General features: G+C 41.2%; 1 long non-coding RNA gene across 1 annotated transcript in view; it reads left to right on the forward strand.

The window, feature by feature from the left end:
• The first annotated feature begins 21570 nt into the window (after positions 1 to 21570).
• LOC134340708 (uncharacterized) overlaps positions 21571 to 27448 on the forward strand; it is a 42266-nt gene continuing 36388 nt past the window's right edge. Inside the window, exon 1 of the long non-coding RNA XR_010016609.1 lies at positions 21571 to 21807. This is a non-coding gene — a long non-coding RNA (uncharacterized LOC134340708). The remainder of the gene's footprint in view (positions 21808 to 27448) is intronic.

The raw sequence follows: 27448 nt of genomic DNA on the forward strand, positions 1-27448 counted from the left end.
TTTATTTAAATGTGAAAACTCCTACTGGGATTGACAGAGTAGATATTGAGATGTTTTCATTAATGAAAGAGTCACAAATAAGGTGAAATAGTTACAAGATAAAGTGAGTTGCATAGACATGTCTACTCTGTAGACAGTGAATCTCTGTACTCACTGCTCTCGAGGATGATGGAAGTCAGGTCATTAGATATATTTAAGACGGAGATAGAAACATATTTGAAAGATCTGAGAATCGAGGGTTGTAGCGGCCAGCATTGCTCAGTTACTGTATTATTAGAATGAATGACAGGCTTGAAAGGCCTGGTAACTTATTCCTTCTTCCATTTTTGTGTGTTCTTCTGTTCTTATATTCTGATTCCTGATCATCAAGTATGCTCATAAAATTATAAACTTATGCAAACATATGATTACTAATTTAATTGGTTCAGCTGAAGGGCCTGCTCTTGCATTTCCCTGTTTTATGTTCTATTATAATAATTAATTAAATGACCTCTGATGTTATTTAATGCAATTTTGTGACATTATGTGAAATTATGCTCTGCTGCAGATAAAAGATAATTTTTCTGGTGAGTGAACTATGGAAAGCAACTGTCCCTGATAGTATCCCTGGCCGTATCCTTAGATGCTGCTTAGATCGGTTGGTGTGGTTAATTTCAGATGGTTCTAACCTTTCCCTGCTTCAATTGGAGTTTCCTACTTTCTTTAAGAAGACTATTATCATTTTGGTACCTAAGGAAAACAAGATAACAAGCCTCAATGACTACCACATGGTGACCCTAACATCCACCATCATAAAGTGCTTTGAGGGGCTGGTCATGGCAAGCATTAACTCCAGCCTCCCAGAGAACCTCAGCTCACTGGAATTTTCCTACAGCCATAACAGGTCTACAGCAGACACCGTCTCCCTTGCCCTACACTTATTTCTGAAACATCTGGACAATAATGACATCTACTGTATGTTAGACGATTGTTTGACATCAACTCTACCTTCAATACTATAATTCCAAGCAAATTCATCTCAAAACTTCCAGACCTGGGACTCAACACCTCCCTATTCAACTGAATCCTTGACTTTCTGAGCAATGGACTCCAATAAGGGAGAGTGAGGAGTTGATAGAGAGGAGTTACAGGCAGGTGGTCACACCGGGGCCATGGGAGGCAGACAAGTGGGTCACGGTTAGGAGGGGGAAGGGGAAAAGTCAGGTGATGGGGAGTACCCCGGTGGCTGTGCCCCTTAACAACAGGTACTCCTGTTTGAGTACTGTTGGGGGTGACAGCTTACCCGGGGGAAGCGACAGTGGCCGTGCCTCCGGCACAGAGTCTGGCCCTGTAGCTCAGAAAGGTAGGGCAAGGAAGAGGAGGGCAGTTGTGATAGGGGACTCGATAGTAAGGGGGTCAGTTAGGCGATTCTGTGGACGCAGTCCAGAGACCCGGATGGTAGTTTGCCTCCCTGGTGCCAGGGTCCGGGATATTTCTGATCGTGTCCAAGATATCCTGAAGTGGGAGGGTGAGGAGCCAGAGGTCGTGGTACATATAGGTACCAATGACATAGGTAGGAAAAGGGATGAGGTCCTGAAAGGAGAATATAGGGAGCTAGGAAGGGAGTTGAGAAAAAGGACCGCAAAGGTAGTAATCTCAGGATTACTGCCTGTGCCACGCGACAGTGAGAGTAGGAATGCGATGAGGTGGAGGATAAATGCGTGGCTGAGGGATTGGAGCAGGGGGCAGGGATTCAGGTTTTTGGATCATTGGGACCTCTTTTGGCGCAGGCGTGACCTGTACAAAAAGGACGGGTTACACTTGAATCCTAGGGGGACCAATATCCTGGCAGGGAGATTAGCGGGGGCTACTGAGGTGACTTTAAACTAGAATGGCTGGGGGGTGGGAATCAAATTAAAGAGGCTAGGCGTGAGGAGGTTAGTTCACAACAGAGGGATGGGAACCAGTGCAGAGAGACAGAGGGGTGTAAAGTTAGGGTAGAAGCAAAAAGTACAAAGGAGAAAAGTAAAAGTGGCAGGCCGACAAATCCAGGGCAAGCATTAAAAAGGGCCACTTTTCAACATAATTGTATAAGGGCTAAGAGAGTTGTAAAAGAGCGCCTGAAGGCTTTATGTGTCAATGCAAGGAGCATTCGTAATAAGGTGGATGAATTGAAAGTGCAGATTGTTATTAATGATTATGATATAGTTGGGATCACAGAGACATGGCTCCAGGGTGACCAGGGATGGGAGCTCAACGTTCAGGGATATTCAATATTCAGGAGGGATAGACATGAAGGAAGGGGAGGTGGGGTGGCGTTACTGGTTAAAGAAGAGATTAACGCAATAGAAAGGAAGGACATAAGCCGGGAAGATGTGGAATCGATATGGGTAGAGCTGCGTAACACCAAGGGGCAGAAGACGCTGGTGGGAGTTGTGTACAGGCCACCTAACAGTAGTAGTGAGATCGGAGATGGTATTAAACAGGAAGTTAGAAATGTGTGCAATAAAGGAACAACAGTTATAATGGGTGACTTCAATCTACATGTAGACTGGGTGAACCAAATTGGTAAAGGTGCTGAGGAAGAGGATTTCTTGGAATGTATGCGGGATGGTTTTTTGAACCAACATGTCGAGGAACCAACTAGAGAGCAGGCTATTCTAGACTGGGTTTTGAGCAATGAGGAAGGGTTAATTAGCGATCTTGTCGTGAGAGGCCCCTTGGGTAAGAGTGACCATAATATGGTGGAATTCTTCATTAAGATGGAGAGTGACATAGTTAATTCAGAAACAAAGGTTCTGAACTTAAAGAGGGGTAACTTTGAAGGTATGAGACGTGAATTAGCTAAGATAGACTGGCAAATGACACTTAAAGGATTGACGGTGGATATGCAATGGCAAGCATTTAAAGGTTGCATGGATGAACTACAACAATTGTTCACCCCAGTCTGGCAAAAGAATAAATCAAGGAAGGTAGTGCACCCGTGGCTGACAAGAGAAATTAGGGATAGTATCAATTCCAAAGAAGAAGCATACAAATTAGCCAGAGAAAGTGGCTCACCTGAGGACTGGGAGAAATTCAGAGTTCAGCAGAGGAGGACAAAGGGCTTAATTAGGAAGGGGAAAAAAGATTATGAGAGAAAACTGGCAGGGAACATAAAAACGGACTGTAAAAGCTTTTATAGATATGTAAAAAGGAAAAGACTGGTAAAGACAAATGTAGGTCCCCTGCAGACAGAAACAGGTGAATTGATTATGGGGAGCAAGGACATGGCAGACCAATTGAATAATTACTTTGGTTCTGTCTTCACTAAGGAGGACATAAATAATCTTCCAGAAATAGTAAGGGACAGAGGGTCCAGTGAGATGGAGGAACTGAGCGAAATACATGTTAGTAGGGAAGTGGTGTTAGGTAATTTGAAGGGATTGAAGGCAGATAAATCCCCAGGGCCAGATGGTCTGCATCCTAGAGTGCTTAAAGAAGTAGCCCAAGAAATAGTGGATGCATTAGTGATAATTTTTCAAAACTCGTTAGATTCTGGACTAGTTCGTGAGGATTGGAGGGTGGCTAATGTAACCCCACTTTTTAAAAAAGGAGGGAGAGAGAAACCGGGGAATTATAGACCGGTTAGCCTAACGTCGGTGGTGGGGAAACTGCTGGAGTCAGTTATCAAGGATGTGATAACAGCACATTTGGAAAGCGGTGAAATGATCGGACAAAGTCAGCATGGATTTGTGAAAGGAAAATCATGTCTGACGAACCTCATGGAATTTTTTGAGGATGTAACTAGTAGAGTGGATAGCGGAGAACCAGTGGATGTGGTATATTTGGATTTTCAAAAGGCTTTTGACAAGGTCCCACACAGGAGATTAGTGTGCAAACTTAAAGCACACGGTATTGGGGGTAAGGTATTGGTGTGGGTGGAGAATTGGTTAGCAGACAGGAAGCAAAGAGTGGGAATAAACGGGACCTTTTCAGAATGGCAGGCGGTGACTAGTGGGGTACCGCAAGGCTCAGTGCTGGGACCCCAGTTGTTTACAATATATATTAATGACTTGGATGAGGGAATTAAATGCAGCATCTCCAAGTTTGCGGATGACACGAAGCTGGGTGGCAGTGTTAGCAGTGAGGAGGATGCTAAGAGGATGCAGGGTGACTTGGATAGGTTGGGTGAGTGGGCAAATTCATGGCAGATGCAATTTAATGTGGATAAATGTGAAGTTATCCACTTTGGTGGCAAAAATAGGAAAACAGATTATTATCTGAATGGTGGCCGATTAGGAAAAGGGGAGGTGCAACGAGACCTGGGTGTCATTATACACCAGTCATTGAAAGTGGGCATGCAGGTACAGCAGGTGGTGAAAAAGGCGAACGGTATGCTGGCATTTATAGCGAGAGGATTCGAGTACAGGAGCAGGGAGGTACTACTGCAGTTGTACAAGGCCTTGGTGAGACCACACCTGGAGTATTGTGTGCAGTTTTGGTCCCCTAATCTGAGGAAAGACATCTTTGCCATAGAGGGAGTACAAAGAAGGTTCACCAGATTGATTCCTGGGATGGCAGGTCTTTCATATGAAGAAAGACTGGATGAACTGGGCTTGTACTCGTTGGAATTTAGAAGATTGAGGGGGGATCTGATTGAAACGTATAAGATCCTAAAGGGATTGGACGGGCTAGATGCGGGAAGATTGTTCCCGATGTTGGGGAGGTCTAGAACGAGGGGTCACAGTTTGAGGATAGAGGGGAAGCCTTTTAGGACCGAGGTTAGGAAAAACTTCTTCACACAGAGAGTGGTGAATCTGTGGAATTCTCTGCCACAGCAAACTGTTGAGGCCAGTTCATTAGCTATGTTTAAAAGGAAGTTAGATATGGCCCTTGTGGCTACAGGGGTCAGGGGGTATGGAGGGAAGGCTGGGTTCTGAGTTGGATGATCAGCCATGATCATAATAAATGGCGGTGCAGGCTCGAAGGGCCGAATGGCCTACTCCTGCACCTATTTTCTATGTTTCTATGTTTCTAATCAGCAAGAATAGTCTGTAACACATCCACCACAATTATCTTCAACATTGACACCCAATAAAGCTCCGTCCTCAGTTCCTTACTCTGATATCTGTACCATCATGACTCCATAGTCATAAACTGCTCTAACTTCTACAAATTTACAGATGATAACACTACAGTGGGCCATATCTCAAATAACGATAAGTGAGAGTGTGATAGATGTTCGCTTCCTGGGCCAAGGGCTTCATGCTTTACAAAGTTCGCCTTTCTGAACTCAGCAGCTGCTACTTATAAAATCAAACAGTGTAAGTAAACATCCAACTAGCATTGTTTAGCTTCTGGTCATAAATGGGAGTGAGTATTCAGTTCTTAAAATGTAAGTGTAAAACTGTAATCGGTTTGAAGTTTCAAATCACAACTTTGTAAACAAGCTTTCTATGGAGCAGACTGCTGGCACAAAACATTTTTTATTGTTGCTCAAGAGGTGCAGTATAAGACAATGGCTTATTTAATTTGCTTGTTTCAAAATAGACAATGCTGACTAAGTTGCTTATTTCAAACAAGCTTGCAAACCAGATGGATAATATCATTTAACATATCAAATAACTGATCTATTAATTTTGGGAGTTTTATCCACTCGAGGAAGTTAGCTTTACAGCATTAATTATGAGTAGCTGGGAACTATGTCTCCAAAAAGCTTTTTGACTGTGTAAAAAATGTATCTGAGGAAATATCACATACATGTGAAGTCACCCAAGTGGCAAAGAAACTGTACAAATGTAGACAGCAGTTCAGGCTTATAAGGAACATCAAGAAGAATAAAAGAAATGTGGCATGAACTAGAATCCATTTTGGCTTCTATTTCTGATACAGACGTCTGTATCATTTGTGTGTCTTTCTACCTTATAGGAATTGTACCTGTGTTTTGGAAGTCCTTTGTATTTTAGAAATGGTTTGTAATTTGGAAATGTTTTACACGATAGAAATCCCCTGTGACTTTTTAGAATGTTTTTGGATTTAAGCATATATCACTGAAAATAAATGAACTATGCTTTTACTACTTTGTTAGCTGGTAGGAGGCATGACCCACCACTTGAATAGTGGATATTGGCAGCTAAACTCACCATAGGGAATAAGCAGGGAAGAAAACTGGTCTTTGAAGATTGAGTAATTACAGTATAATCTCCCTTTAGTGAGAGCACTCATGGCTATTTATATCTGATTGGGCTTAAGGTCTACGTTTGAGTTTAGAACTTTGCAGTCAGCAAACCCAATACTGTCAAAGAGTACAGAAAGGAGATAAAGAATTTAATAGTATGATAGCATGACAACCACTTTTACTTGATGTCAGCAAGACAAAAAAGCTTGTCATTAACTTCAGGAAGAAGGGGGCTGTGCACATACTTTTATTTACATGAGCAATTGAGGTTGAGAAAGGTGAGAGGTTCAAGTGTGCAGGAGTGAAGGTCACCAATACCTGTCCTGGTCCAAGAAAGCCAAGAAAGCTCACCAGTGTCTTTACTTCCTCTGGATGCGAAAGAAGTGTTGTATGTCTCCTTTGACCCTGACCAATTTTATTGCAATGTCACTGAAAACATCATGGCTTGTTATGGTAACTGTTTTGCCCATGACCACAAGAAACTGTAGAAAGTTGTGGATGCATTTCAGCATACCATATGAACCAGTTTCCCCTCCATTGACTCCGGATTCACTTCTCACTGCACAACATAATCAAATACCACACCATCTCGCCTGCTGTGCAGAATCTACAAAAGCCTGAAAGCCCGTACAACTAGGCTCAAGGGCAGCTTCTATCCTATAGTTATGGGATTATTGAATGATTCTCTCACACAATAAGATGGACTGTTGTCCTCATTATGACCATTATTGTCTACCTGCACTGCACTTTCTCTCTACTGTATACTTTATTCTTCACTCTGTTGTTTTACCTTATACTACCTTGATGCACTGTTGAAATGAATTTATCTGTATGAATAGTATGTAAGACAGGTTTTTCACTGTATCTTGGTACATGTGACAGTAATAAAGCAATTTACTAATATAACGACTCAGTGGACAAATATTTATCAAAGGCGATTTCAATTGTTAAAGTGATTTGAACCATTTTCTGAAAGTGATCAAGTTCATTAAAATGAGGGAATTTGAAATAAAAAATCTGATCTTACATCATTGCTGTACTGCTTTTCTGATCCCTGGTTCATCGTCATGGCCACTTCATTAAATTCAAATTATTTTTACAGGAAATGTCATAAATGTGAACAGGAGGAGGAAGACATGATACTACACTTCTACAATTTCAAGAAATTCAGGAACATGCAGTCCAGTTCTACTGCTGGAGTCACTGGAGGAACTCAGTGGATGAGGGAAATGGACCGTTGACATTTTGGGTCAAGTCCCTTCACCTTCAGTCTTTCGTGTCTCCACGGCAATTCACATTGTCAATTCAATTTCCTGGAAATTTGCTCCATTAACTCACTAAACTGTGGAGAAAATGTTTTGTTTTAATACATTTATTAAAAAGAACTTATTTTCTATTAATGTCTAGTTAACTCAGGTATTTTGTTCCAACCTTATCCATATTTATTTTAATTTCCTGTTTGTTATCTTCACCCTCAGCCTATTAGCCTGTTTGACAAGTCCTAATTGCCTTATATTTTGCAGTCATTTTGTGCAGACCATCTCAATGATGAATGTCATTGAATGGGACTGACCATTACTCAATACTAATTTCGAGACAAGCATTACTATTGGTCTGAAGCACGTCAGCGTTACTTATTTTGACTTTCTCTACAATCTTTAGATACATTGTAGTATTTTATTTTGCTAATTGATAATGTCTTGTACAGCTGGGAACTGATGAATCAACTCTGCCAAATTACATTTGAATTTTCCTACCTCTTTATCTAATATCTGTTCACTACATTTTGCTTAGCATGTACGATCCCTCTATTACATTTCAAGGTTCTATGTTCATTTTGTATAACATAAAAATAAGAAATCAGTTCCTATAAGCAGCATGTTTCGAAATAAAACAAGCTGACACACATTTACAATCTTCTTATCTTGAAGCCTCTGGAGCAAATAAAAATGTGCATGTCTTCTTCTTGTCATTTTCTCGACTTAGGCTTTGTAAAATCATTAATAGCTTGATAAGAAAAAATCAGCAGAACTTAATGTTTTCCTTCAATGGACACAATTTCTAGTCTCTTTCTGCCTGGGCACAGAATTTAAAATGCTCTACAGCATTGTGTATGGTTTGTAAATGACTCTGGTGACCTGGGCATGTTTTGATCTGAAATACTGTACTTCCAAAATCTAACCTGCGGGAAATCGGGCATGCATTCCACACAGTGGACACAGAGGAATATGCTAATCCTCCTCAAGCACAAATCAGTTCATTTGGAAAATGAAGAGGAAAACAGAGAACAACGATCATAAAAGTTTTTGCTTAATTTAACTGAATGTGAGATTCTCCATTTTAAACAGCTGCTCGTGGTTTTCCATCTTCTTTCCTGTAGAAGCTGGACTGCCCTCTGTTCTGTTTACTGTGATCTTCACAAGCTCTGACTAATACATTCAGCAGCCACTTTGTGTTTCAGAAACACAAATATGGCAATAGCTACCAGTTCAGAATTTCTGCATAATAACCTTATTAAAATGGGCAAAATAGTGACGCTCCTTTTGCTTCCTCTAATATGAATTTGTCAGAGCATTTCATCTGAATTTTGTTCTCAATAAATGGCTAATTATTTAAAATTGCAATCAACAACCAGTACATTTATTTCTTTTATTTTGCCTTATGCCATTTTGAACGGCCTAACGTAGGGTAAACTGTTACCAAGGATACTGGCACACCTCCAAAACCTCACCCACATAGGCTTTAAATGGCATCTAAAAATATGAGTGCCAAAGGCTATTCAACATGAGTAGTATCTCATCTGACTTTTATTCCATCTCACTTGACATCTACAGAAACAGAGATTGCTCTGTATAACAAGGTGATGAATGGATGAGACACTACAAGGTTCAAAGTGTAAATTTGGCAGTTTAAAGATAAAATTGTTTGAACAAAGTTTAAAAGCTTTGGCTTTTTAGTAGAGTCTACTGAATGCAAATAAAGGAACATAAGAATTGCTAAACATAAGAAGCCCAAGGTCAGTCAACTTCTCCTCCAGCTTTCCAGTGACCACATGACATCATGCTAATACTGACTAATTATGGCCCTCAGTCTTTGGTAGTTTGTCCTTAAAACATGAAATTTACAACTGAATTATTATGAATATGTAATTTATAAAACTTGGAAAAGAATGGAAAATGATCATAAAATTAAATACATTTTAAGCTAACCTAATCAATCTAAACAAAACCTAAGTTACCAGAAATGTACCTTTCTCCCTCACAGCTGTGCCTCCCTGTTGAAATGAATAGATTCACTGAGTCTCTACCACCTGGCCCTGCTCAAATTCTACGGACACATTTCTCCAGGAAAGTGCTGGGAAACTGTATAAGTTTAAGCCTTTTGCTGGACTCAATGAGGATTCCAATGTTGGAGCACAGTTGACTTGACAGCATCCACAGGATGTGTGCACGCTTGCGCAGTTTCTGAAACTCGTCACAGATGCAGACATAAATATCACAACTGTCGACTTTGCTGAAATCTTGATCCATTGTATTTTCCCTAACACACACAAGGGAGCTTGCTGAAAATCATTAAATGAGCTGAAGAGAATTCTGAGTGGAATACTGAGCAGCAGATGGTGGCAGGAAGGAAAGTAGAGGGATGCAGGACAGAAATATTCCTTCAGAAGAACAAACAGCCGACAGCCAAGGTTCCCTATGGAACTGTAGACTGTCAAGCAACTTGATGATTTTTCTTTAATTAACTGCTCAAGACACAACTAATCAATAACCATAAAATATAGTTCTAATCAAGCTCTATATCCTGTAAGATATATTATTTTAAAAATGCCGTTAGCCTTTGACGATAGGTTCCCTGCTTTGGTCTGACAATCTGCTATCTAGAATGAAACCACACACTTGCCACGTGATTCACACTATATTGACCATGGCAGCTACATGTGACACATTCTAAAAAGGATGATTGTGACATCAATTAGTCTGAATAGCTAGCATGATGTGAGTAGGAGCAAATAGATGCATGTGATGCAGTTAACACCATATGTTCAACACACATGGAAAACGTAATGGAATAATCAGCCCCACTTCTCTGCACTTTCTCTGTAACTCTAATATGATATTCCACATTCTGTTATTCCTTTTCCCTTTGTATTGTCTTGATTAACATATCTTGCAAAGATTAGTGAGGATGATATTCAAAACAAAATTTCCGACTGTATCAAGATAACAATAACAAATGAATTAAACCAGTTATCTAAAATGATTGAAGTGATCTTTCTGTGGAGCAAAAATGGAATTGATGCTCTTGTTGGTGACTGACTTGGGTTGGAGTAATTCATGAATTAGAACCTAAAAAGGAAAATTCTGGAAACATTTAGCAGGTCAAGCTGCATCTGTGGAAAGGGAAACAGATCACAGCTGAGGTCAAAGGCCTTCATCAGAACTGGGAATGAGAAATACAAATATAATTTTAAGTTGCACGGAATGTGGTGAGGTGGATAGATAGGACAAAAGGAATTCCTGTAATAATTGGAGAACAGAGAGTCTTACTGAGTGCAAATTTGCTTTTTGGTCTGTGTTAGATGTTGTACATAGCAGGGCTGCTGAACATGCCCAGTGGGTTTGGCTGTACTGATGAGGAGAGAAAACTTAGTCAAACAGCAAATCTATGACATGAATTAGAAACAGCCAGGCACAAACAGAAAATGAGCTGCTTGACGTTCGATAATCTGAGGTGGTACGGCAGCATAGCAGTTAGCATCACACAGTTACAGTGCCAGCAACCCATGTTCAGTTGCCCCACCGACTGTAAGGAGTTTCTATGTTCTTCCCATGACCACGTGGATTTTCTTCCGGTGCTCCGGTTTCCTCCCATCTTCCAAAGACGTACCGATTAATGGGTTAATTGGTCATATAGGTGTAATTGGGCACTATGTGCTCGTTGGGAAGTGCCAGTTACTGCACTGTATCTCTAAATAAATATAAATAAATAAAAAGGCATCGAGAAGATTGCAGTATGCTCAGAAGGAAGATGAAGTGTTGTTCCTCAAGCTTACATTCAGTTTTAATGCAAAAGGCTGCAGATAAAGAAAAAATCAGAGTGGGAGTAGGTTACACAATGAACAGGCTGGGCAACAGGAAACACAGGGTCGCTCCTGAGGACTGAATGTAGGTGTCCCGTAGACTGGGTATGTAATCTCTGTTTAGCTCCTCCACTGCAAAGGAGGCTAAATGACGAACATTGAATACAATACGCTAGGTTGGTGTCATAATCTTTTCTTTAATTGTGTGTCATGATCAGCTGAGTTGCTAGGCAAGTGGATTTAACATTATTTATTTAGTTATTTAGAGATACAGCATAATAATGGCCATTCTGGCCTAACAAGCCCTTGGCACTTAATTACATCCATGAGACCAATTAATTTACTAATCCATACATTTTTGGAAGGTAGGAGGAAACCACAGAACCTAGGGGAAATCCACATAGTTGTGGGGAGAACATACATGCTCCTTCCAGACAGCATCACTGGTGCTGTAATAGTGTTATGCGAAGCACCATGCTACTGGGCCACCCATTTTCGGTTTGAGCAAATTAATTTCTATGAAATATAAAATGCATCTGAAAATTCAGAACACATGATCTTCACCAAATTAACCACCCCACCCATCTCTTGCCCCAACCCATCAAGTCTCCTGATACCAGTCTTCTGAATATCATCCTTTAGCAATCAACTTCATTATCCCATCCAACTGACACCCAGAAATGCACACTCAAGAATACTCTTATTCATCCACTCGCCAATTAACATTGGCCATTAACCTTCTCAGTCCCCAATCTACTGCCCTCAGCCCCAGTGTTCTCATGCACCACAAACCTGGATCATGGTAGAGCCCTTGCCCGATTTTCTCTTTAAGTTCTGCAGTGGTGAGGGCCACAAAGCAAAGGCCTCTTCTCATATAAGGCTAGGTGATCTTAGCGAACTCTCTGACCTTTATGCACAACCAAGTATTAGGCCCAGTATCAAGACTTTTGTATCAGCATGGATCAACTGAATGACTGACTTAACAGGCGACGAGTAAGATATGATGCTGTAGCTGCAGAAGGTGTTGGTCAAACCACACTTGGAGTATGATGTGCAATTCTGCTCACCAAAAAACAAGAAGCTCATTGCGGCCAAAAAGTTCAAAGGAACATCTAAACAAGCCTGATGCATTTTGGAAACAAGTCCTGTGGACTGAAGAAGTTAAAATAGAACCTTTTGGCCACAATAAGCAAAGGTATATTTAGAGAAAAAAGGGTGCAGAATTTCATGAAAAGAACATCTCTCCAACTGTTAAGCACGGGGGTGGATCGATCATGCTTTGGGCTTGTGTTGCAGCCAGTGGCACGGGGAAAATTTACTGGTAAAGGGAAGGATGAATTCAATTAAATACCAGCAAATTCTGGAAGCAAACATCACACCGTCTGTAAAAAATGCTGAAGATGAAAAGAGGATGACTTCTACAACAGGATAATGATCCTAAACACACCTCAAAATCCACAATGGACTACCTCAAGAGGTGCAAGCTGAAGATTTTGCCATGACCCTCACAGACTCCTGACCTAACTATCATCAAGAATCTGTGGATAGAACTCAAAAGAGCAGTGCATGCAAGACAGCCCAAGAATCTCACAGAACTAGAAGCATTTTGCAAGGAAGAATGGGCAAAAATCTCCCAAACAAGAATTGAAAGATTCTTACGCAAACAACAGGAATTCTGCAGATGCTGGAAATTCAAGCAACACACATCAAAGTTGCTGGTGAACGCAGCAGGCCAGGCAGCATCTATAGGAAGAGGCGCAGTCGACATTTCAGGCCGAGACCCTTCGTCAGGACTAACTGAAGGAAGAGTGAGTAAGAGTAAGGGAAGGTCTCAAAGCTCTACGCTTCTTTTTGGATTCCAGACCTAATCAGTTCCCCTCTACCACCACTCTGCTCCGTCTAGCGGAATTAGTCTTTACTCTTAATAATTTCTCCTTTTGCTCCTCCCATTTCCTCCAAACTAAAGGTGTAGCTATGGGCACCCGTATGGGTCCTAGCTATGCCTGCCTTTTTGTTGGGTTTGTGGAACAATCTATGTTCCGTGCCTATTCTGGTATCTGTCCCCCACTTTTCCTTCGCTACATCGACGACTGCATTGGCGCTGCTTCCTGCACGCATGCAGAACTCGTTGACTTTATTAACTTTGCCTCCAACTTTCACCCTGCCCTCAAGTTTACCTGGTCCATTTCCGACACCTCCCTCCCCTTGCTAGATCTTTCTGTCTCTGTCTCTGGAGACAGCTTATCCACTGATGTCTACTATAAGCCTACTGACTCTCACAGCTATCTGGACTATTCCTCTTCTCACCCTGTCTCTTGCAAAAACGCCATCCCCTTCTCGCAATTCCTCCGTCTCCGCCGCATCTGCTCTCAGGATGAGGCTTTTCATTCTAGGACGAGGGAGATGTCTTCATTTTTTAAAGAAAGGGGCTTCCCTTCCTCCACTATCAACTCTGCTCTTAAACGCATCTCCCCCATTTCACGTACATCTGCTCTCACTCCATCCTCCCACCACCCCACTAGGAATAGGGTTCCCCTGTCCTCACCTACCACCCCACCAGCCTCCGGGTCCAACATATTATTCTCCGTAACTTCCGCCACCTCCAACGGGATCCCACCACTAAGCACATCTTTCCCTCCCCCCTCTCTCTGCATTCCGCAGGGATCGATCCCTACACAACTCCCTTGTCCATTCGTCCCCCCCATCCCTCCCCACTGATCTCCCTCCTGGCACTTATCCGTGTAAGCGGAACAAGTGCTACACATGCCCTTACACTTCCTCCCTTACCACCATTCAGGGCCCCAAACAGTCCTTCCAGGTGAGGCATCACTTCACCTGTGAGTCGACTGGGGTGATATACTGCGTCCGGTGCTCCCGATGTGGCCTTTTATATATTGGTGAGACCCGACGCAGACTGGGAGACCGCTGTGCTGAACATCTACGCTCTGTCCGCCAGAGAAAGCAGGATCTCCCAGTGGCCACACATTTTAATTCCACATCCCATTCCCATTCTGACATGTCTATCCACGGCCTCCTCTACTGTAAAGATGAAGCCACACTCAGGTTGGAGGAACAACACCTTATATTCCGTCTGGGTAGCCTCCAACCTGATGGCATGAACATTGACTTCTCTAACTTCCGCTAGGCCCCACCTCCCCCTCATACCCCATCTGTTACTCATTTTTATGCACACATTCTTTCTCTCACTCTCCTTTTTCTCCCTCTGTCCCTCTGAATATACCTCTTGCCCATCCTCTGGGTCACCCCCCCCCCCGTCTTTCTTCCTGGACCTCCTGTCCCATGATCCTCTCGTATCCCCTTTTGCCTATCACCTATCCAGCTCTCGGCTCTATCCCTCCCCCTCCTGTCTTCTCCTATCATTTTGCATCTCCCCCTCCCCCTCCAGCTTTCAAATCCCTTACTCACTCTTCCTTCAGTTAGTCCTGACGAAGGGTCTCGGTCTGAAACGTCGACTGCGCCTCTTCCTATAGATGCTGCTTGGCCTGCTGCGTTCACCAGCAACTTTGATGTGTGTTGCTTGAAAGATTCTTAGCTGGCTACAAAAAGCATTTACAAGCTGTGATACTTGCCAAAGGGGGTGTTACTAAGTACTGCCATGCAGGGTGCCCAAACTTTTGCTTCAGGCCCTTTTCCTTTTTTGTTATTTTGAAACTGCAAAAGATGGAAATAAAAAAGTTTTCTTGCTTAAAATATTAAAGAAATGTGTCATCTTTAACTTTATGCCTTTTGGAAATCAGTTCAACTTTTACTCACTTAGCTATTCACAGTAATAGAAATTTTGATTGGGGTGCCCAAACTTTTGCATGCCACTGTATACCAATAGTATATTTAGAAGCATTTGGACAGGGGCTTACTTGGGAGGAGAATAGAGGGATATGGGTCTAATGCAGACAAATGAGTCAGCATAGATAGATATCATAGTATCTGAGGTGGTCCATAAGGACAAATTTGTTATACTGTATGTTTTTTTTTGATTCTATGGTAATTGCCTATCCCTAACTAGGCATAAAATGTGAGAACATGATAGTGAGCCACTTTCTTGAGCCATTGCTGTCTTTCTGGCAAGGATACTGTAGTCCCTTAATGCTATTGGTAGGCGACCCAGAATTAAAACATGACAAAGATGAAGAACCAGTGATATGGTTTTAAGTCAGAGTAGTGTATGATTTGGAGGGGAAGTTGCTGGGGTTATATTTCCTTGCATCTGCTATCCTCACACTGCTTTGGGAGATGCTGTTGGAATTGTTCCGATTGGTAACTGCAGTGCATTTTGCAGATGGTGCACAATGCAGGAACTGGGTGCAGAAATGTATGCTTAGAATGGCGGATGGCACATCAATTAGATGGATTGCTCTATCCAAGATGACGTTGAGGTTCTTGAGTGTTGTCAGAGCTGCACTCATTCACCACACTCCTGACTTGTGCCTTGTAGATAGCAAATAGGCTTTGGGATGCAAGGAGGTGATTCACCCACTGTAGGAAATCCAGCTTCTGACTGGAGTAGTTGATATATAAAACCCAATCATTATATACGACAATTGCTACATCTTTAGTTTAACACTAAACAACAGGGTGACTGGTTGGGGCACCCTTTGAGAGGAGGGTAGTGCAGTCTGATGTGACCAGAATGAACATTAAATTTTCCTGATTGCCGTTGGTATTGCTTTCCTTTGGAAACTGAAGTAGAAAACCTCAGTTTATTAAAGAAGAACAAAGTGTAGCAAAGCAAATATAACTCCTCCTCGTTTAACAAAGGACACTTTTGATGGCATCATTTCTGGTTTATCTGCCACCCTTGTGCCTCTCGTTGTCATTCTGGAGACATGCATTCCTTTCATCCCCCGTCTCTTCATCTCTTCTGCTGTTTGTTTTTTGTCTCTGATCCTGGAGACGTACATTTCTCAGCTCCTTTGTCTCTTCCTCTCTCCTCCTTCTGTGCCTGTTTTTGTCATTTTGGAGACGTGCAGCCCTTTCGTCCCCCGTCTCTTCAGCTCTTCTGCTGTTTGTTGTTTGTCTCACATCTTGGAGACCTGCATGCCTCTCCTCCTCTGTCTTCTTCTCTCACCCCAGTTGTTTACAATATATATTAATGACTTGGATGAGGGAATTAAATGCAGCATCTCCAAGTTTGCGGATGACACAAATCTGGGTGGCAGTGTTAGCAGTGAGGAGGATGCTAAGAGGATGCAGGGTGACTTGTATAGGTTGGGTGAGTGGGCAAACTCATGGCAGATGCAATTTAATGTGGATAAATGTGAAGTTATCCACTTTGGTGGCAAAAATAGGAAAACAGATTATTATCTGGATGGTGGCAGATTAGGAAAAGGGGAGGTGCAACGAGACCTGGGTGTCATTATACACCAGTCATTGAAAGTGGGCATGCAGGTACAGCAGGCAGTGAAAAAGGCGAATGGTATGCTGGCATTTATAGCGAGAGGATTCGAGTACAGGAGCAGGGAGGTACTACTGCAGTTGTACAAGGCCTTGGTGAGACCACACCTGGAGTACTGTGTGCAGTTTTGGTCCCCTAATCTGAGGAAAGACATCTTTGCCATAGAGGGAGTGCAAAGAAGGTTCACCAGATTGATTCCTGGGATGGCAGGGCTTTCATATGAAGAAAGACTGGATGAACTGGGCTTATACTCATTGGAATTTAGAAGATTGAGGGGGGATCTTATTGAAACGTATAAAATCCTAAAGGGATTGAACAGGCTAGATGCAGGAAGATTGTTCCCGATGTTGGGGAAGTCCAGAACAAGGGGTCACAGTTTGAGGATAAAGGGGAAGCCTTTTAGGACCGAGATTAGGAAAAACTTCTTCACACAGAGAGTGGTGAATCTGTGGAATTCTCTGCCACAGCAAACTGTTGAGGCCAGTTCATTTGGCTATATTTAAGAGGGAATTAGATATGGCCCTTGTGGCTACGGGGGTCAGGGGGTATGGAGGGAAGGCTGGGGCGGGGTTCTGAGTTGGATGATCAGCCATGATCATAATAAATGGCGGTGCAGGCTCGAAGGGCCGAATGGCCTACTCCTGCACCTATTTTCTATGTTTCTATGTTTCTATCTTTTTCTGTCCTGACTCTTTGAGCCTGCCTCATCCAATTCTTGTTCTCTCCCTCTCCTTGCCGCTTCCAGACGACGTTTGGTGTCATCTCTTCACCATAATGTCCCCCTTCCCTTTCTACACAGCATAATTAGGCTGACCATTTTTTTTTACCCTAATGCTGGATAGAAGATACGAAGCAGTAACACCAAAGGATGCTGATGATTCTTTATTATGTGGTTGGTGCTCTCCTAAATGGACATGATATAGTCACCGCTGTCCTTTGACTGCAGCAAAGGGTTTTATAGGTGTCTCGAAGTACACCATTACAATAAGATTTAATTACCTCTTATTGATGGGTGGTAGTTAGATCTGTCCCAATCCTGTACATGCTGATGGTGATGAGCAGAATGTAACCTCTCGAAATAGAGCTGCCCTGCCCTTTTGTTCCGGTAGGTGTCGCTGCTGGGGCTGGCCGTGCGCATGCGTCTGGCTGTCGCGTCCCGATTTCCATGATGGCCGATCGGCTCTCGGGTGAAAGCCAGCCTGTTGATTTTTGGTGAATGAGCAATTTTATACGAATATATAACCCTGAACTTTGCCTGTATTCTGTAAGTTAGCGGATTTTAATGCGATTTAGCCAAAAAAAGTGCCGCTGTAATGCACTGTTTGCGCTAATTGGAGGTCACAAACAGACAAACAGACAGACAGAGCATGAGAGTTTTAGTAGTATATAGACTACAAATCCAAAGATCAACTTTGTAGGCATCATCTTTCCAAGAGAAGTGGAGAAATTAAAATCTTATTACCCCCAAAGAAATATTCATCTATTCCATCATTTTTCATGGAATTAAGGTCTAACCTTTAGGATTGGGGGCATCTTGTTTCCTCGTGGTTATTTACTTCTGGATACAGAAATTAATGCCGTTTAATGAGACATCAGCAGCAGCAGTGAAACCTGTAATATATGTACAAAGGCAGAGTTTGGGAATTCTCTGTTCCCACTAATTTCTGGATCCATCTGTTAAAGCTTTATTGCCAGCCAGACATCGATAGCCAGTTTCTCCTTCAAATTAAAATTTTTTAGAAGCTACAACACTTGTTTCTGTCAGCTGAACATTCATTGAACAGTTAGTCAAATTCCTTCTGCCCTGCTTGACATTGGGTGATGGGAGTGTTCAGAAAACGTAGAAGTGTATTTAAAATGTATGTCATGCCCTCCATCTCTAAGGAACTGAGCAAATGTTTATATCATTTGCATGAAGTATGAACAAAATCAGAAGCTAGCCCAGATGATAAATTATTCATTATTTTCTTGTTTATTAGGCCAGGAACAGCATAAACGGTAATCAACTTTGCATGAAAATCTGTAATCATTTCATTTTCACAAAACAGTCTAAAGATGACAACATCGCAAAGATAATTGCTGCAGATCGCCATTCCTTAATAATGAATGTCTGGCCGTGAATTGCTCACTTCTAATGAGCTAGTTGCCTAAATATCCATATCACATCCACAGTGGATTTTTATTTTATTTAATAATTAACTTCATTGGCCAAGGGAAAATAGGAAAATAACTACTAATTTTTGTTAATTTTGGCATTGAGTAGTGACAGGGATTGTTTTCAGCTTACTTCAATATATTTTGTCCTCTTTTCTCTCTTTTACCCGCATCCTGGCCTCACTTCATTTTTCATTAAGCTGTTAATTCTATAGTTCTGATGAAGAGTTCCAACTTTCCATAAACATTACCTGACCTGCTGAGTCCAGAATATTCTGTTTTTATTGACAAAGCAGGATATGGTGCTGGGCACAGTACAAGGCTTCAAGTTGACACACACAAGAGATTCTTCAGATGCTGGAAATCCAGGTTTAACACACTGTAAATGCTGGAGGAACTCAGCAGCTCAGGCAGCATCTATGGAGAGGAATAAACAGTCAACGTTTCGAGCCGAGACCTAATGATGTATTTCAGTCCTGATGAAGGGTCTAGTTGTGAAGTGTCGATTGTTTATTCGTTTTCATAGGTGCCTTTTTTCCATATTTGTCTGGCCTGCTGAGCTCCTGCTGCATTTTGTGTGTGTTAATCAAAAAAGTTTATTCTGCACAGCAAAATGGGTGAAGGTAGATTGGATAGGGGAATAGGTAAAGTCGTGGCAGAAGGATTGTTACAGTACATCTCTGAGCTGTGAATGTTGAAAGCTATGTACAAATAGAAGGGCCATATATACACACAAAAGAGATAGACAGTTAATAAATATCAGTCTCCAAAGTTCAATTCAAAGCTATAGTATGTGAAAACAATGTAAGCTGCTCAAAACTGATGAGATCTCAGCTAGACTATTTTGTACCATTCTGGCCACCACACTTAGAGAAGACGTAAAGGCCTCACTAAAGGGTACATAATGCTCCCAGGAACGTTATTGATTTTCAATGTTGACTTTTCCCTCGAAACAAAAAAAAAACATGAGAGACCTTATAGATGCATTTAAAATGATGATGTTGTGTTAAAGAAAAGCCAGTGATGACTGAGTCAATAACCAGAGATTCAAACTCATTGGCAAAAGATACAGAGGGGAGCAGAAGGACCATTTTCTTCTTCAGATTCTTGTGGGATCTGGATTACTTTATTCAGTTGACGTTGTGTGCTTGGATTTTCAGAAGGCCTTTGACAAGGTGCCACACATGAGGCTGCTTAACAAGCTACGAGCCCATTATATTACAAGAAATATTCTAGCATGGATAAAGCAGTGGGTGATTGGCAGGAGGAAAAGAGTGGGAATATAATGAGCCTTTTCTTGTTGGTAGCTGGTGTCTAATGGTGTTCCACAGGGGTCTGTTTTGAGACCGATTCTTTTTATGTTATATGTCGATGATTTAAATGATGGAATTGATGGCTTTGTTACAAAGTTTGCAGACGATATGAAGACAGGTGAAGGAACAGGTAGTTTTGAGGAAGTAGAGAAGATACAAAAGGACAGGCAGATATAGGAGAATGAGCAAAGAAGTGGCAGATGGAATACAGTGTCGGGAAGTGTATGGGTCATGCACTTTGGTAGAAGAAATGAAAGGATTGACTATTTTCTAAATGGAGAGAAAATACAAAACACTGAGGCGCAAAGGGATTTGGGAGTCCTTGTGAAGGATTCCCTTCAGGTTAATTTGCAGGTTGAGTCTGCGGTGAGGAAGGCAAATGCAGTATTAGCATTTATTTCAAGAGGACTTGAATATAAAAGCAAGGATGTAATGTTGAAACGTTATAAAGCACTGATGAGGCCTCACTTGGAGTGTTGTGAGCAGGTTTGGGCCCCTTTTCTCAGAAAGGATGTGCTGTAACTGGAGAGAGTTCAAAGGAAGTTCACAAAAATGATTCCAGGATTGACTGACTTGTCATATGGTGAGTGTTTGACATCTCTGGGCCTGTATTCACTAGAATTCAGGAGAATGAGGGGTGACCTCATTGAAACATATCAAATGATGAAAGGCCTTGATAGAGTGAATGTGGAGAGGATGTTTCCTATGGTGGGAGAGTTTAAGACCAGAGGACACAGCCTCAGAATAGAAGGGAGTCCTTTTAGAATGGGGATGAGGAGGAATTTCTTTCATCAGAGAATGGTTAATCTATGGAATTCTTTGCTACAGGCAGCTGTGGAGGCCAAGTCATTGGGTATATTTAAAGCAGAGGTTGATAGATTCTTGATTGGTCAGGGCATGAAGGGATGCAGGGGAAAGGCAGGTGATTGGGGCTGAGAAGAAAATTGGATCAGCCATGATGAAATGGTGGAGCAGACTCGATGGGCCAAATGGCCTAATTCTGCTCCAATATCTTATGATCCCATATGGAACTTGTAGGTTTATGAAGAAAAATGATGATACATACCAACCAAAGAGCAAGACCAAAGTTAAATGCCCCCTTCTGTAGTTACATATATATATATGTGTAATGCAAGTCATGAAGTCATGGAAGCGATAAAATTCAAAGCTAGATGCAAAATACAACAGATGTCAGAAATCTGAAATAATAGGCATACTCACTGGCTCAGGCAATGCCTCTAAAGAAACAAACAGAGCTAATGTTTCAGGTTGATGGCCTCTCTTGAGAAAAAATTCTGGTGAAAATTCCGCATTGATGAAGGACCATTAACCTGAACATGAACAGAAAATGTTGACAACACTCAGTTGGCCAAGCAGCATCTATAAAAGAGAATCTAAGTTAAAGTTTCACATCGCTGACCCGTCATCAAACCTCGTTGTTAATTCTGTTTCTTTCTCCACAGAGGCTACCTGACCTGCTGAGGATTTCCAGTAGGCTGCTTAAATTCATAAATGAGCCTTTCTCCACTCAGAAAAAATTCTACGATGCAACTCACATTTTAAAATGAGTAACTTTGTGAAGGGCATTGCAAACCTCAGTGGTACCCATCTTGCCTCTGACTCCAGGGACCTAAATAAAAAATCCTTCTGCCACTGCATGCTGGTGCTGAGGGAATATTACACTGATGATGGTACCAAGCATCAGGTACTCTGTATCACTATTCTTCCTCATTGTTCCTTATACGCTGACCGATATGTAACTCTCGGTCAAATTATTGGCATGATTGCACTGCATATTCTTATTCTGCTATTTAACAAACTTTCCTGTACAGGAATAAATTGTGTTCATTGCTTTACAACAGTTATTAATTTTCCATGGTAATTCTTTGATGTCAACCACTTTGAGATGTACTGAATTTTGAAAAAGTTGTCAAATAGTTGAATATCTTTCTTTCCTTTCTTTGTTTGATCATTTAAAGTTTATTTTATATATGTTTCAAGCACTGTTGACCAACAGTTAAATTGAAAGGTTTGGGGAATTTTTCATTTTGAATCGTGAATGCCATGACCAGCCTCTCAGTGGAGTTGTTCCTCCAAAATGCCACATTGCTGCTCCTGCAACAATTCCCATTTCCCCGCTCCTTCAGTTAGTTCAGAGCATGAATGATGAACTTGGGCAAATCAAAGTCAGCTGCTGCTTGCTGTGAGATTTGGCTTTGTGAGACACGCCAGACTCATTGCAAACGGTTTTCAAAGCAGCTTCAAAAGAAAAGGGTTGTGGCCTCATCTGTCCGAATTGCAATCCCGGAAGAGGTGAAGCAGTGTTTGAACTCAGTAATCCAGAACTGATTTTCGTCGTAAAATTGATTGCACCTCAGACATCTTAGTCTAGAGCCACAATAACTGTGCTTACCTAAATTGAATTTCCAATCCATGGTATATATATTTTATAAAGCTATTGCGCACACTCGATAAGTATAGCTTTAGAAGATAGAACATCCACACACTGCTTCCTGCTGTTTACATGCAAAGTGTGTGCAGTGTGAATTTAAAGAAGCTACTTGGTTTTTCTCCCTTGGATTCCAGAGAACTTGGTTTACCGGCAATTCTGTGGGTTGCTGTTAATGTGCCTTCCTGCTGCTTAAACATCCAAACTTTCCTGACAGTTCAGTAAGAGTAGGCAATGAATAGGGGAAAAAAATTATTTAAATCGCAACAGGAAGATATGGCCCAAGTTTAAGGTCTTAGATGAATATCATTAAATCTAATGATAGTCATCTCTCAGGACTACAAATATTCCTCGAACATGCATTCATTCCATACTGCATGATTGAAGCACACAGCTTCCGAGCTCAGAGGCAGCCGAGCAAAATTAAGCTACAAGTGTTAACTAAGCTAATAAACAATAATAATTGATAAGTTTACTTTGAAAGCTAAGCTGGCAAAAGCTTTGCTTTTGGACATTGAGTGTTGTAGGGCCCATAATGAATCTAGGCAATTCATTTCTTACATTCTGTATAATACTGAGCGAGTACAACATTGCTGATCGTTCCATCTTTTGGCAAAGATCTCCAAGGTAATATCCATCTGGTGAAGTGGACCTAACAGGCATCTGAGTTAATGTTTCAAGTTAATGTTTTAAGTGTAAGCTGGTAGATGAGTGGAGAAAACAGAGACTGGTGAAACAGAGTATGTGAGCTGGTGACCAAGACTGTCCTTAGACACAAATGCTGTTGATGCCTCTTAACAGAAGGTGATGGTGTTTGTTAATCACAGCCCATCGGCCTATAGGAGTGTAACTTGAGGGAAATGAAACTGTGATACAGAACACAGCAGCTGCCAAAAATCTGAAATAACTGCAGGAAACAAGAACAATAGTTTCTTTCTTCTGTCTTTTCATACTGAACATACTGGGAATGGTCTATAACATGCAACTCTAGGAGATACAATGCCTGCACATCTACCTCTTTCAACCCACCATCCAGGACCAAAACAATCTTTGCATTTAATGCTTTTCCATGTTACTTCCTCTACACTGGAGATCTCAAACACAGTTTTGGGAACTGTTTTGCTTTCAGTTGCCCATACCTTTAACTTTCTATCCCATTCCCAGCATAACCACTTTGTTTTTGGCCTCCTATGCTGACAAAATGAAACTAAAGCATCACCTTGAGGAGCATTATGGTCCTTGATCTCAATACTTTCAGGTACAACCAGCCTTTACTTTTTGTGTCAGAACTGGCCAGTTCTGATGTAAGTGCACCCACCTATAACATTAACTTACTTTTGTCTCTCTGTACATGCTACCTTATCTTCTGAGTATTTCCATCTTTCACTTTTATTTCAGATTTTCTACAGCTGCTACATTCTGTGCTTAACATTCCAGCAATTTTTCCCTCCATTGCCCTCATTTATCTAACTCCAGTAACATCTCCTCCAAACTGATCAGCTCTGCATAAAAAGCATTTATAGTAAGGGATAGAAAAACTGGGGGGAAATGATCAGCCCACAATTACCATGGAGGTGCCTAAGTCCAACTATTGCTAAAAGTGGGAAACCCAGCAAGGAGGAAACCTACATCAGACAAAGCCATGGTGACAGCTACTCAACAAACATCACACCCAAGACCATTGAAGACCTACCCTGAGGCAAGCGTAGGAATGACTTTAAAAGGTAGTCCATTGACCAAGTATTTGGAAAGCTTTATGTCAAAACAACAAATCTCGACAATTGTTTTGGATTTTATTCTTTTTTATTTAATATTATTAAGGAAGAAGTGAAACATATACAGTTCTTTAATTTCCTTTTGACATAGAAGGAAACCATCCTATACCAGCCCCAGAGAGCAAGCTCACCAATCCCCTTCCCCAACTTTTTTCCCTGCAACCGATTCTTTCTCACATGTCCATGACCTTCCCCTGATTTTTCCACCACCCACCTTTACTAGGATAATTTAGAGTTAACAATTAGCATATCAACTGGCACAAATTTGGGATGTGGGAAAAAAAACAGTGTAGCCAGAGAAAACCCATCTGGTCACAGGAAAAACACATCAAATCTGCCAAGACAACACCGAATTCAGGATCATGTCTGGTCACTGAAGCCGTGTGTGTACCACTTTAAGATTGCAGCATATGACAAATTATTCCCTGTATAGTTTGCAACAGCAGTTAGGGAGAAGCTTTCCAAAACACTTTGTCTCCATAGCAGAGCTGTCTGCTTGAATCTGTCTAGGAAACAAAGAGCAGAGAAAGGGTAATGGTCTCTCTCTGTTATTTTGTCTATTGAAGTATTTTTTTCTTTAACTTACAGGCATTCCTGTAGTTTTTTCCGGCTTTGGGTATTATTTGTGGATAAGAAAAAAAGTGTTTTAGATATCTTCGGTAAAATTTCTTCCTCGGTGAATTAAACTTTGATCACTGAATTTCTTGCATTTCACTTCATATGCAGAAGGTGGGATTTGCTGAACTGGTCAGTATTGCACATTTGTAAATGCCCCATGACTGAGTGTCTTTGAGAGGATAGTTAAGATCCAGCAACATTAGATTGTCTGAAGTGACATCACCCCAGGGCTGACTTACTTCACTGAAGGACAAAATTTCATTGTTTACAGGATTTGTTTGCCAAATTTCCCTACTTAACAGTAATTGCTCTTCACAATAATCAATATCTTGGCATATACAGTACCTTGAGTTATCATAAAGAGATGCTCAGCAACTTGGATGCACTTTCCTGCTCTTGCCAGCTGAGCTTAACTAACCATATTAATAATGATAAATTAGAGAAAGCTGAGAAAGGTTAAGATGAAAGAAAGTTAGTGATTAGACTGGAAACTACTTCTCATCTAGTACAATGAAATATTATTGCACAACCTACAAGTATTACGAACAAGTGTTCAACTGTGGAATAGCTTGGGCAGACTTTGCTGAAGTTCAGTTTTAGACTGAGGGCATTCCAGCGAAGTGTGGATCAAAGCTGTTAGGAGATAGCAACATTGCTTTGGGATTAGTCACTGAGTCACATTACACAGCAATAGGCTCTTCAATGCACCATGTCACGTCTGTCACTGATAAGCCAACTTTCCAGCAATTAGTTTATATTCTTCTATGGTGATTCAAGTGCTCATCTCAACTCACATAGGATGTGTTTCTTTCTCTAATGGACAGTCACATTTTTTAACAATTCAACAGCATACTGGACCCTGATACGCACTCTGGCTTTTAATACTTACATATTTTTAATTGGGTCAAGTTGACTCGTTAAGATTTGAGCTTCTTTCCATCTGAGTTATTAAAGTTATAGAGCAATTCGGCACAGAAACAAGACTTTGAACCAACTGGTCCATGTGGACCAAGATGCCTTTTTTAACTAGTCTCCTTTACATATTCCTATAAACCTTTCCTTCCACGTACCTGTCTAAGTATTTTTTAAACACTGTTACTATACCTTCCCCTGGCTGCTTATTCCATATACTCACCTCCCTATGCCCCTCGAGTCTCTTAGAATATATTGAAGAGGCAAGATGGTGAAGGATAAAGTGAATTCAGCAAAATAAACCCACAAAAGGTAGTCAGTGTGTCCTGCAGCATCTGTGGAGAAAAAAAGAAAATTATGATGTTTTGGGGCCCAGAAGCGGGGTCTCAACCACTAAGTTCCTCCAGCAGTTTGTTATTTTGTTCCAGATTCCAGCACTTACCATCTCTTGAGTCTCCAAGAGCATTCAACAACTTATTCCACACAGCAACATAGTTGAATATATTGAAGCTGTACCATAATCAGTGACATGGCAAAGGCTGACAGATTTAGCTAAGGACATGAGTTGTGTTCAAGCCGCAGGATCCATGAAACTACTATACTGAGTAAAACTACATCCAATTTATCAATGTCCTTCAGGAAAGTAAATCCCTTTCCTCAGCCCAACTGGCTTATATATGGCTCCAGGACTTCCAATATGATTATTAACTTCTTCCTCAGTTCCTGGCTAATTCAGGATGAAGAATAATTGTCAGAAACAATGTCCACATCTTATAAACAAATGCGTTTATAAGAAAGAGTGCATTTGGGAAAGGCTTGTGAAGAGAAAGTAGATTCTATTGCAGAATGTACATTCATAAAGTATGAAAGTAAATAGAAAATACATGCTATACGTACATAAAATACATACTATAAAAATATTAGGATAGGTAAGTCCCCAGGGTCAGATGGGATATATCCCAGGTTACTATGGGAACTGAATGAAGAGATTTCTGCGCCTTTGGCAATGACCTTTGTGTCTTCACTAGCCACGGGAGTAGTACCAGAAGATTGGAAGGTGGCAAATGTTATACCTTTGTTTAAGGAAGTTAATATGGATAATCCTGGGAATTTATGCAAGTGGTGGACAAAGTATTGGAGAAGAGGATCCTGAGAGACAGGATTTATGAGCATTTGGAGAAGCATTGTCTGCTTAGGAATAGTCAATATGGCTTTGTGAGAGGAAGGTTGTGTCTCATGAGCTGGATTAAAGTCTTTGAGGAAATGACAAAACAAATTGATGAAAGTAGAGGAGTGGATGTGGTGTATATGTATTTTGGTAAGGCATTCAGCAAGGTTCCCCATGATAGGCTCACTCAGAAAGTCAGGAGGGATGTAATCCAGGGAAAATTGGCTGCAAGGATTCAGAAATGGCTTTCCCACAGGAGGCAGACGGCAGTAGTAGATGGAGAGTGTTCTGCCTGGAGGATGGTGTCCAATGATGTTTCATAGAGATCTGTTCTTGGACCTCTGTTCTTTGACATTTTTATAAATGACTTGGCTGAAGAAGTGGAAGGGTGGAATTGTAAGTTTGTAGATTACACAGAGGTTGG

Source organism: Mobula hypostoma, chromosome X2 (genome assembly GCF_963921235.1).
Source record: "Mobula hypostoma chromosome X2, sMobHyp1.1, whole genome shotgun sequence".
In the NCBI taxonomy this organism is placed as follows: domain Eukaryota; kingdom Metazoa; phylum Chordata; class Chondrichthyes; order Myliobatiformes; family Myliobatidae; genus Mobula; species Mobula hypostoma.